At 25.6% G+C, this 13,319-nt stretch overlaps 1 long non-coding RNA gene across 1 annotated transcript; it reads left to right on the plus strand.

The window, feature by feature from the left end:
* The first annotated feature begins 597 nt into the window (after positions 1–597).
* On the plus strand, positions 598–12,170 carry LOC147809955 (uncharacterized). Its single transcript, XR_015433944.1, has 3 exons — positions 598–1,331; positions 4,814–4,894; positions 11,626–12,170. It is a non-coding gene; the product is annotated as an uncharacterized LOC147809955 (long non-coding RNA).
* Positions 12,171–13,319: the final 1,149 nt, after the last annotated feature.

The raw sequence follows: 13,319 nt of genomic DNA on the forward strand, positions 1-13,319 counted from the left end.
AATCTTTTTCGGCAGTTGTTGCTACGCATTTCCGCATGGTTTTTAAAATTATGATATTTTGGCACGATATTATTACGAATCGCGATTAAATAATCGCTCATTTAGATAACCATTTTTTGACGTGGTTTATTTGTGCCAATTTTATTGCAAATCAAATTATTTTTCAATCGTTATTTTGGCAATTATTGTTACACATCTCTACAAGGTTTTGAAAGTCCGATATTTTTTATACGCTATTTTGATACTTTAATTTCGCATTTAAATACATAAAATTTTGACACGTTTTATTTACACCAATTTCACCGCAAATATAAAGGTATTTTGATAATTTCCTTTGTAGTTATTACTACGCTTTTTCCCCGTGATTTTAAAAAAAAATTGATATTTTTCATATAATTTGACAGCACGCGAGTTTTGAATCGCGCATTAAAATAATTACTTTTTATGTGCTGTATTTGTGTCGATTTTTACATAAATATAAGAGGTTTTTCGAACGTCTTTTTACTTGTAATTTAGAATATCCTGATATTTTAGCACAATATTACAACTCTTAAAATTCGATACTGTTTTAAATTTTTTTTTTTTTTTTTGGAACTTAAAAAGTAATTACGTATTTTAGCAAAATCAATACCTTCCTAAAAAGAATAAAAATGAAAAATAAAAACAAGTTGTGTACATTTATATTAAACGCGTTCCCCTTTGCAAAACAATAATTCAAAACACGTGTATATCTCTTTAGTCCCATGAACAAGTGCAAGTTAACATCACACACTCAACCTATTCTTTTTGTTGTTACATGATTTAAAAATCACCTGTCGAGATTCGTATTTATACGTTTTAAAAATCATACGTTTTAATTTTTCGCGTAATTTAAAATTCACACATCGTAATTCGTATTTACGCGATCTTAAAATTGCGCAGCGCATTTCGTATTAAAAATAACGTATTAAATCTATGTAAGAAAGTAAGTTTTGACTCTTGCTTAATTATAACGTTCAGTAACATTTAAATTAAACTTTAACGCAGATCATTTTCCTAAAAAAATAATAACGAGTAGATTTGTTGAGTTATGTACACTTATTCAATAAAGATCTAAGTCTGTGTCAAGGCTTTTTAAATGAAGGTATTTTTGCTTTCTGAAATAATATGGCTTGTAATTTTCTTATCATTCTTTCTATTCACTTCTACTTTAAGATTCACTTTACTTTAAGAATTTTTTGATTTCAGTTTTGAGCTGCTCCTCTTAATAATACTATTTCTGATGCCATGAAATTGACTCTAATTTTTATACTCAAGGAATTCTCTAATGTTCAAGTTGGTATTAAGCAGAGGTAAATTTTTATATATATATTTGCTTAAAGTGGGGAAAATATTTAATATTGTTTTGCCTTGTATTGTGATTTATCTTAAACTAAAAATATGAAAGGATATTTTATTCTAAATAAGAGTTTTTACCTATATATCTTAGTTTTCTTTTAATTATCTTTTGTAATTTTATATTTATCATTTCTATGTAATTAGCTAATGATATTTTATTTCGTTAATAATATAGTCTTGCTCAGCTTATAATCTATTTCAAAATGAAAAAAAAGAAAGATTTTTTATGGTATTTTTATTATGTTTATAATTTTCTTCTTTTGCCTGTAATATTGTTCTTTTGTTTATAATTCTTTCTATTTTACTGAGATTTTTATTTACATTGCCTGATTATTTTCATGAAGATCTAACCTGTTATTAAATCAATATGTTAAGTGTACTAAAATGAAACAACTATTAAAAATTAATACAAAATTTTAAAATGTTTAAAGTTTCTGTAATTATGATTGGAATTTTATAATATTGTTTTATAATGGAAATTAGTATTCCTATTATATTGACATAACTTCAGCTGTAAACTATTTATTTTTTAATGTGAAGTTCATTAATTAATTTTTCCTTATTTGTGTATGGATTATATTCCTAATATTATTGTCCTCATTGTTCAAATTCAAAACATGAAAAGTAGCTGCTGTAGCTTATTGTGGTATTTCTACATAATGTAACAAAATATTTATATTTATTTATTGTTCCTAATTTCTTCTTAAACTGGCATAATATTTATACACGATTAATGAAATTATGTAATGTGTATAACATACTACTTATAAATAATTTTTTTTATAGTTATATTCAATAATAAGCTTCTACAGGGTTAATAGTTGCATAACTTCTCTTAAAAGTACATTTTACTGTAATATAATATAAATTAAAACACTATTTAGCCCATAATAAATCAAATTATATATCACTGTTGGTATATATTAATGTTTCAAGTTTACAATTCATTCATTGCATGGGCAAATATGGTTATAAATTAAGTTATTATTAAATATAGTCAAACCTGGATCCATCATTTCTACATTTTTTCTTTCCTCACATATATTGTATTGTTTTAACAATTCTGTCACAAATTCTATTTGTATAATGTTTAAAATACCATTTTTGAAACTAGCAGATTCCTTTTCTTATTGTTTAGAATTTCTACCAACATTTAACCATAATATTGAAATTAATTTGTTTTGAGAAGCAGAACAGTATCTCCGGAAGGGTGACGCTAATAATGAAAACAAAAGATGTGAATTATGTTTCAGTTTTGGTAAAACACCTCAAACAACAGGTTTGAAGTTTATGCATCAGTTGATAAAAATATTGAAACTTGTGATATAGTTGGATCAAAAAGTAGTTGTAAAAGTGCAATATAATACCAATGAAGAGTAAACACAAACAATTAGATCAAACATTTGCAGAAGGCCTGAAAATCTTTAAACCAATCAGGAGCTTTTTGTATTCACAGGAATTTTCAGAAAATGAACTACAATCTGTAACAGCTGTTGAAAATGTATCGTTTGCAGCAAGAAAACCAACATTTCTAAATACAGTGAAACCTCCTGTTATATGCACCTCTCAATTCTGACAAATTTTTAATTCCCAGGGAATCTTCTATGTGCCTACTCCGCCAAGCGAACTCTCCTGTAACCGGACGTAGACAGTTATTTTGGCCCTGAAACGTTACTTTCTATCTCTTCCAACCGGACACTACTTTTTCTAAATTTGAGAAAAACAAAACTTTCTGCTTTAAACTGCAAGGAAAAAACGCAACTTTTCACCATTTTTAAATCATGTACATTTTTTTTACCTTATCCATACCTAAAAATATTGTTAAACTATTTCACAACTGAAGAATCAATTTTCCTTCTGTCACCTTGCCTTATCTTTGAAACGAAAGGAGAGAAAATGATACTGCTGTTGTGAAATAATTCGGACAGTGGAAACTTTTGATCTTTTCATCTGGACCACACAGGTTATGAGACCCTACAAGTTGAAATTACATCTTAAACCCCCTCAATGCTTCTTCCCCATTGAAAATTTCTTTAATTTTCTTATCAATTTGAAGACTGTATTTAACACAGCTGGGGTAATATTTGAGGTGTTCATATAAATGAAACATTTATTCAGACACTTGATAGCTGATCATTTGTGAATAATCAACTCCATAGGTCCTCATAGCTTACAGGTAGGCATAGCTCTTTTCCCCTGTGAATCCTGTGAGGTTTACTTTCAAAAAGGTATTAACCATGTTCCCTATCAAATGATAGTTAGGTGTAAGGGGATGTAAACCTAATAATTGAAAACGACTGAGGATTGAAAGCTCGTATTCGGTATCATATGTCTAACTGGAGTACCAATGCTAATTGGAAAATTATATTCATTTATCTGTAACTACATCTGGAATTATGTATTTATATCAAACTTCTTTATATATTCTTTTTTTATTCTTTCTTAAAGTTTAAAAAAATATCCTTGTACATGATTTAATAATTTCAACATCTTCCAAAATATTTTTTAAAAAAATTACGGTGTTAAACTTTGTTAAACGGACAATTTCGGTCCCAAGAATGTCCTCTTAATGGAGGTTTTACTCTATTGTAAATATGTTAATGCATTTATTTATCCTTTACTTCGTACCATAAATATTTTTGCATAAATATTTCAAATGATTTTTTCAATTAAATGTTTTATATGTATTACAAATGTATTAATTTTCATAAATTTCCAAAATATTCTAGGTTAACTCTCATTTGTCGTTTTCCTGCACTTTTGATTTGTAATGAAAAGTCCCTTTAAAAAAGGATCGAATTGCAGATCGTTTGAATTGTAGCTTATAAAAATGACTATATTAAGCGAATTTTAAATTTTTCTTATAAATTATAACTTAATAACCGAGATTTCTAAAAACGTTTAGCTGCCACCTCACTGTGTATTTTAAGAAAAACTTGATTCTATTTTATGCTTAAAACTCTTATCTTGACTGATATTTTTTATTATGTAATCAGTGTTTAAGGAGAAAAAATCTAAAATCAAAACAAACTTTAAGGTTTTTGCTTATAGATTTTTATTGTTTTTACACTTTTACTTAAATCGTGAATGTAATAAAGGTTTTCCTATACTTGTTACTCTATAATATTTAAAATATAGAACAGAAATTTTTCTGAAAGAGGTTTAAATTTCATTATTTTACTGTTAATCCACTAGTTAGTTTTTCTACAGATAGCTGAATGTGTCAACAGGTTATATAAAAATCTTTTAACCTAACTTCTTTTCAATAAAAATTTTTTTTTCCTCCCTTGTAACCATTTTTTGATGTTAAGAAATTGTCTCCATGCATATTTTTATGTAGTTTTTAGTTCATAGTAATTGTAGTTCATAGTTATCAGAAATTGAATGCTAATTTTGTGTATTTGCCATTGTTCTCAATTGTTTTCTTTTCATTTAGCGACGGAAACATAAGGAGTAGAACCCACAGCTGCTGCTCCATCATCATTTTTGCATACTTGCTGCTTCAGCTACATGAAAAGTAATTATTTTTTCTTCTTTTGCTAAGCGAAATATTCTGTCAGTAATGAAAAAGAAGTCAGTAATGAGAAAGTTTCTTTGTATTTCTTTTAACCTTTGATCAATATTATTATTTTCATGTAAAAAATTTTATTTAAAATGTTTCATGTTTTCCTTTGTTTCTCAAACTGAAAGTATGACTGATTCAAGAGAAAGTGTCACATTTATTAGTAATAATTATGATTTATGACTTTTTTTTCCAAATAGAAAATATTGTGTTAAAATTAATTTTGATTTTCATGAAATACACTTCAAAACACTCTTTAAATATGTTTCATGAAATAACTAGTTTTTCTCTTCATTCAAACCAGAAAAAAATGTCACTGTTACCTTCAGTATTTTTTATTATTTGTTAGATAAATTCTTTCAAAATAAATTTCGACCATGCTGAAATGTTTATTAGTTGGTCCTTTTAAACATTGATATCTGTATAATTTTAATAATATTCTTTTTGATTAACTTATTACTTATTAACTAAATTTTATTTTACCTGTTGAAAAAATTTGCATATTTCACTTCAATTATTTTTTCTAAGGAAAGTTATTAACCTTATTGATTTATTATTTCTAACCTTTTTTAGCCTTTTAAAAATAGGAATTTAAAAAAAAATTAATAGTTCTTTTTAATTCTGCATTTTTACAGCCCCTTGCAGGCCAAAACTCTCTCCTTAAGTTTTTTTCATTGGGAATGATCTACTGTTACAATTTTTCAATGGTTAGTCCCAATTTTATGTGGCATTTTCTCAAGTGTATCAAGACATCTCATGTTTGGTCTACCCGTTTGCCATTTTTTTCTTTGGATTTAAATCATTGTATCTGTAGATATGTCCGAGTCATCTTAATTGATATACCTTTTTAGTTTTCACAATATATGGTCATTACACTCCAGACATTATATTTTTGACAGCGCCAAATATTTTTCATTCAAATATTTTCTTTTCTCTCAGAACTTGTTTTCCTTTGTTTCGTTCATGGTCCAGAATGCTCTTCCACACATAATTATTTGTTTTACTAAACTTTTATATTGATAAGTCTTTAATTTATGCTTAAGTGTTTTAGTTTAAAGTGATTTCTTAATCCATATTAACTTTTGTTTGCTATATTTAATCAATTATTCTAATATTTAAACTGTTATACTGAGTCTTTAATAACTTTTTCCAAAGACATGGAATCTCACTCATATAGATATTCGTATGAGTTTTACTTAGCCTAGTTTTACCTTGCATTTAACTCTATTAAATGTCATCTTTGTAAGATTTCTCTTGTTTCATGGGCATTTCTAAATTGAGTATTGCATGATATAATTTTGATCTTTCTATGCCATCATATGCTGTCTTAAAGTCAAAAAATATATGGTATGTATAAATATTAATTTCGTTTCTTTTTCCCAGATTTGTATGATTGTGTGCACCTGGTCTTGATATTTATTTCTCTAATGCGCATTGATAATTTTTGATGGCTTTTGCAATGTATGGTAATAGTCTTTTAAATAAAATGTTTGGTAGGACCTTAAATGCTTTGTTTAAAGGAGTGTTTACTCTTTAGTTGTTACACTCTTAAATTTATCTCTTTTTTATGTCTTGAATGCATGGCCTTATACTTCCATTCAATGGGCATTTGTTTCAATGTCTTGACACAGACTTTAATTGTTTGTGTTCTATATGTAAACAAACATAATTTTTAATTTTTTACTCTCCAATGATAATGGAAGAGCTGTAACTGTTATGATAACAAAACCACATATTAAAGTAAAAACCGCTTAAATATTAAATTTATCTTTTTACTATAAAAAAATTTATTTTTGAGGACAATTTAAATTTTTTTTATAAACCACTTGCATCACATTCTTTATTTCAAATGTGTCGTATATCATATCCTAGATTTAATTTGAAGTGTTCACCATGTTCGTGCAACAAATTTTGCATAAAATTTTATTTTTAAGAAATTCTTGTTTGTCTAACTCTTAATGAGGGTAAAATATTCCAACCAGATCGAAAATTAAAACTGGCTTATTATTCCTCATTATTATTTTCTGCATAATAAATCCTGGCTATCATAGATTATCATATATCGCATCTCAATGTTGCAACTTTCATCACATTGGTTTTAAAATAAGTAGAAAGAATTTAATGGGTTTCCTTTGGTGTAAATTGAATTGTTTGCTCATGGAAATGCACTGTTCTGTTATTGCATATGGAAAACAATTCTGATACCTGAGCACATTCATGTATAATATACATAGATCTTTCTCTTTTGTTACACTAAATTCCTTCTTTCTCTATCCAAGTTTATAGCAACTATTGTAATCAATAACAGAGCTACATAGTCAGTTTCTAATGGTTTACAATTTGTAATTAATAGAGGATTTAAGTATATTTTCATGTCAAGACAATTAACTTATTTTATGACCAAAGAATCTTTTAAGCCATATATAAAAACTAACGCTTTAAAGTTGCTTTTAAATTACATTTGCAGTTTTCTAATGAAATGAAATCAATATTATTTTTTCTGTTAGTCTTTACATTATTTAATCAATTATTCCTTTACTCAAAAGAAAAAAAATGATTGAGACTAACATAAAAAGTTACTTAAAAAGATTTACTTTACAAGAACTAAACAATAAAAAATATATGTATTTATTTCTTTTAAAAATAATTTTGATTTTATTCTAATTTCATTGCAAATAATATCATGTTAGTTCTATGCAAGGAATTATATTTAGTTGTTTTTATTAATTTGCTTATTGTTATTGTGTTGAACTTAAAAATTTGATTATAAATATCTTTCCTCTTTACTTTGATTTGTTACCTACTTGAAGGATGCTATGATTTATATACTTTTTGCTGTAATTGCTTAAAAATAACAAGTGATCAATTTTTTTTAAAATTAGACTTTAAAAGCTCCAAACATCCTCTTTGCTATATTCTATGAATTCAGGCTTTGTTATGTGTGCTTTGGGCACAGTAAAAAATCTGATGCACAATTCATAAAGACCACTAAGGTCTATTTGAAATTTTTATTTATAAATTATTGACTAATTGAAATAAAATGATATAACTGAAATGTGTGCATGCCTTGGACATAATGTTCTGACCGGGCACACAATCCATAAAGGCTTATTTGAAGTTTTGTTCTTTAAATTATTGAATTATAGTTGAAATATTATATTACCACAACACCAGACCATGTAGTGAGGAACAGCAAATTGACAAGCTCCTTATGAGAACCAAACTCGTCACGTATGCTAATTACAGATATTTCTGACATATTGATTTTAGTGTTTTGATTAAAAATGTGTATTAGATAAATAATTTATTCAATTTTTTAAATATTACTTCTCAAAGTTTATTTTTCTTTAAAATTATTTCCATTTAAAAAAAATCAGTAAAAATCATTAATTTAAGATAATAAATTTGTAACTCTCTAATCATCACAGTTTTATATCTCTCAGTAAAAGAAACAATTAGTGGCACAGTAGAGAGAAGTATGTAAATTACAAGACATGGAAAAATAATATTTTGAGTTTATAAAGTTATGTTATAGAACCATATAATGTGTTTTTTTTTCCTTTAAGAAATAGTATTAAAATTTTTATCAATGATAAAATAAAAGCCTGATGAGAACATCATTTTTGTAAAAGTATTCTTACTTTTAAGCTGATTTGGGTTCAAAATTCTTGAATCTGTAGTCAGAAATTTACAATGTTTCACTTGTACAGAACGAGTAATGGATTGTACTAATAACATACATTGTACTTGTAACAGATAATTGTTGGATAATTGTACTTGTAACAGAGAATAACAACAGAGGATCCTCCTCACAGTGACATTCATAATCGTATATATTAGTACTCCCTAAATTTTTGCTTATATCATTATAGTTAAAAATGGTTCTACCAAGAGATTTGTTATATTTAAAACTTTTAATTATGTTAAAATCTTTTAATGGAAATAAAGCTTTAAAATTTTCAAAAAATGTTGTGAAATTTGATCTTATCGAAATTAGGATTTTGAAAGTTAATAACGAAATATAAATTATCTAAACTTTTCTTTTTATTAGGCGAAACTTTGCTCATTTTGGCTTTTATAAGATCGAAACAAAGAATTTTGAAATGTAGTTAATGAAAGAAAAGTTAATAATAATATCGTAGAACTTATATACTTCATAATTCTTAAGGGAGAAGACAAAATCTTTAATTGGTTTAATGCTATATTGTTTATTAAAGTCTTTTTCCATATTAGAAAGAAAATTTATATTTAATTTGTCACTATTAAGAGAGTTTCTATTACTTCTTGAACCCCGTTTACCTCGATTTGTAAGCTTATCCTTAATATGAAAAAGTGAATAAGTTGATGAGTTATTGAAGTTAATCTGTGTATGCTGGTAGGTATCGTTTAGCCCATACGGCAAAATTGTTTTGTATAAAAGCATGTAGTAATTTTCTTTCTGTAGTCTTAAGTCTAAATCCTCTATAATATCTAAAATATTAATTTTGACACTGTATATATATATATATATATATATATATATATATATATATATATATATATATATATATATCTTTATGATCAGCAATGTTAAAATTTTCATTATTGTTATTGTATTTTTTTAAAAATCTAGTTTAAGTTGAATTAAAATATTAATCACAACTTAAGGTTGATTTCTATGATAATAAATTAAATTGTTTTAAATTTAATTAAATGTAAATATGAATTTTATATACTTTTTTGCATTATTTATATCATTTTGCCTTCTCTAACTAACAGTTACAAATTTGTTACTGTTGCATAACATAACATACTGTATAACACAAAGTGAAGCAGAGCAAAATTTTTGCCATAATATTATGTTACAAATGTTTACACTCGCTTTATATCTTCTGATACATCTTCGTTACTAATTAATGGAACTAAATTATTTTAAATTAATTTAGGTACCTAAAGGTAAAGTTCTGGCAGAAATATTTGGGATTAATCTGCATGATTTTTATAATTATTTAAATATCTATTTAATGTTTGTTAGGAAACAATTAGATATTTTTATTTTAAAATCAACTCTATCAAGGGTTTTATTACGTTAAGATAAATACAGTTTCTTAAATATCCAAGTTCTTTTTACCTATGTTTTTGTCAGACATAGTTTCTAGAACTGTTTAACTTTGTTATTTAATGTATGCAATAATGTAAGATTTTAACTTGAGTTTGATGTTCAATCAATAGCAATAGTTATATGCTCTATCAATTCAAAAACTGCTTTCTGCCTTATTGTGAATTACACATCCAAATCTTATGACTTTTAAAGTTAAAAGTAAGACCTTTAAACTTGATTTTTATTTAAATATTTCATGAAAAATCTTATTTTAAGGCAGCGAATAAGTTTAATTGAATTTTAGTCAAGCTATTTGAGAGAAAGAATTTATAGTACATATCCTTATTTTACTGAGAAAATTATTTTTGTGAATTATTTTCATTTCATGGATGTTTGTTCCCCCATATAAATAATCTTACACCCTGGTTACAAGTTCATTTATTTCAACCCACTGTTGTTCATAATCGAATTTTTTTTGTATGGCCTTAAGCTTTCAAAATATTCAGGTATTGCCAATTTTTTGATCATTTAAAATTGTTATTATTGTTATCGTATTATTTAGTAGCTAATTTCAAACCAATCAAAATTTAAGTTGATTTATATGCTGTGACCTATCACTATACTGTCTCAAAACCTGGTGAGCATTTTCGGTTTATGATGTGATTTTTTACACACACTGTAGCTCATTTGTAAACTGATTGTTACAACTGCATTTTGCACTTTCCCATTTTTATACTTACTCAGGTATCACAACACCAGAATACTGCATTGATCTCTCTTCCTTTTTCTTGTTATTTATTTATTATTACTTTTTTGTGGCAGATATTACTTATAACATTGTGATTTTTCCCTATTTTGAATATGTAATAGTAGTTAAATTTGACTCAGTATGGCCAATTCAGATTATTATGCATTAAATTTCATCACAAACCAAGTGTCAAGTGGTTTTGGGGGCTATCTTGTTTAATACAGCATAGTTAACTGTTTTTAATTCTCTATTTCAATTTATCATCATTTTTGTGATCAGTATTACAGTTTTAAAAAGTTAACATGCAAAATAACTATATATTTTGGCTAATCTTTCTCAGAATAGTTTTACAATTTGTTTCAATTTGTACAAATTCATTAGGATAATATTTTTGATGAAGCATAATAATTTTTTAAAGCTTCATGATAAAATCCATCTGTCTTAATTTATATTATCTGAAATTTACTACAATGTCTGAGTGATCAAACAAACTGAGCTATAATTATGAAAGACGGTGACAGCCCCACACACAGTAGCTGATTAATGGTTAAAAGCTTGTATAGGATTGAAAGGCAAAAATTGTGTGTAATGCTTACCACACTGAAATCATTATGCTGTTGGTCACAAAATTAAGGGACCTCCACCACCCATTGACCCACCATAAGTTGTTGCAGAAATGCTTTGATTTAACAATAAAGCATCTATTGTTGGATTTTGAAGTATTATTTTAACTTTTGATTTCTTCCTTAATTTGACATCTGTTTATCTTAATTTGAAGCATTAATTTTCCAAAAGAAAAAGAAACCTGTTTATTACTATTAAAAATATTTTAAAGCTCATATAAAATTTTTTTTTCAGTACTGTTGTAAAGACTCATTGGGATGGAACTGTAAAGAAATTGTTACATAAAGTTTAAAAAATGTCATAAGAAATACTGACATTTTAGCTTTCAAAGAACAGTTTTAAATATAAAGTTTGATATACTTTTTATATGTTTGTTTTTTAAATAAACTGTGATACAATGTAATAAAAATAAAATGTGAAATTAATCACTCTTGAAGTTTACTTTTTTACAATATATAAGATCATGTAATTTGGATGTGGATATTTAATATGATATTCTATATTTATAATACTTTATTATTCTCTAATGCTATGTAAACTTTTATTCTAACCTTTGTATATTGGGTTAAACTGTATTAAATTATAAATTAAAAGATATTCGTGTTCATATCTGGAATTGCAAGTGTATACAAAAAGTTTTCTTCCTTCCATATATCGCTTTTTTTTCCATATTAGTTTTCACAAATCTACCCCACACTAGTAATTTTTTCTTGCTCATTTTTTATTGTATTAATTAAGTAGGTAATGGGTAATAAAACTAGTGACAAAAAGAATTATGTTTCTTTATCAAACAATTTGAATTAGATTTGCATAATTTAGAATTCAAATATTAAATTATGCCATCACTTTAATTATAAATCTCACTTATGTAGCATCATGTAAAATTATTAATAAAGATAATATTTTATTAGTCTTTAAGCTTCATGTTTTGACATTAAGGATGATATTACATGGTGCATAGTGTTTTTAAAACGTACATAAACTTGCTTATTTTTGATTTACGTTTTTTAAAAGCTCTTAAATGTGCTTTTTTTTATTCAGGATTTGTAAAAAGTGCTTAATTTTCTACCTTTTAAAAAGAGAATTTTTTTTGTCATGTCGATTGTCGTCGTGAATTACATAAAAAAAAGTTTATGATTTTCGCAATTTTCTCTGCAATATTTATCAGAAACTAGTTGTTTTTATCATGATTATCTTAAGTTTTTTAAAATGTTTTTAGATTTTATGATTATAAAATAAAGAACTTTAAACGATAGGAAAAAAAATAATTTTTATAACTGTACAGATCCTAATTATTATTATTTTTTTGGAAAGTGATTAAAAATATTTTTTGAGTGCTTAAAGGTACTTAAAAGATGCTTATTTTTTATTGAAAAATCTGGCTATGTATTATGTAAAAATAAAAGGGAATTTATAAGAATAAAATTGAATCAGTTAGCAAAGTTTTGAGATGGTAACCATCCTGAAAATTGTTTTTATCATTACATTTGTTTTTGTCATTATATTTAAAAACATTTTTATGGCATCATATTTTTGCAAATTGATTTCTACATGAAATTAAAACATCCATTTTTAAATATGCATATTTGTAATTGAATACTTTATTTTTTTATTGCTTTATTAGATTATATTTGAAACAGACATGTGATTATTTTTGAGTAATTTTTAGCTTTGTCTTTAGTATCATTATTTTTTTTTTTTGTATAATTGTCCATTAGTATTTCAAATTATGTTGACAAACATGTATCTTTTTTCCCATTTCATTATTTTTCATTCTAATAGTGTCACATGTTTGTAGAAATAATTTACGTATTGTTTGAAAACATTACAATAGCTCTTATATTATTAAAGACATAGCATACAACATTAACTTGAACATATAATGTATCTTATTTAATTTTAATATTATTATTTATACCTCATTTTGT

Source organism: Parasteatoda tepidariorum, chromosome 5, assembly GCF_982258835.1.
Source record: "Parasteatoda tepidariorum strain Cologne lab strain chromosome 5, Ptep-v5.0, whole genome shotgun sequence".
NCBI classification, from domain to species: domain Eukaryota; kingdom Metazoa; phylum Arthropoda; class Arachnida; order Araneae; family Theridiidae; genus Parasteatoda; species Parasteatoda tepidariorum.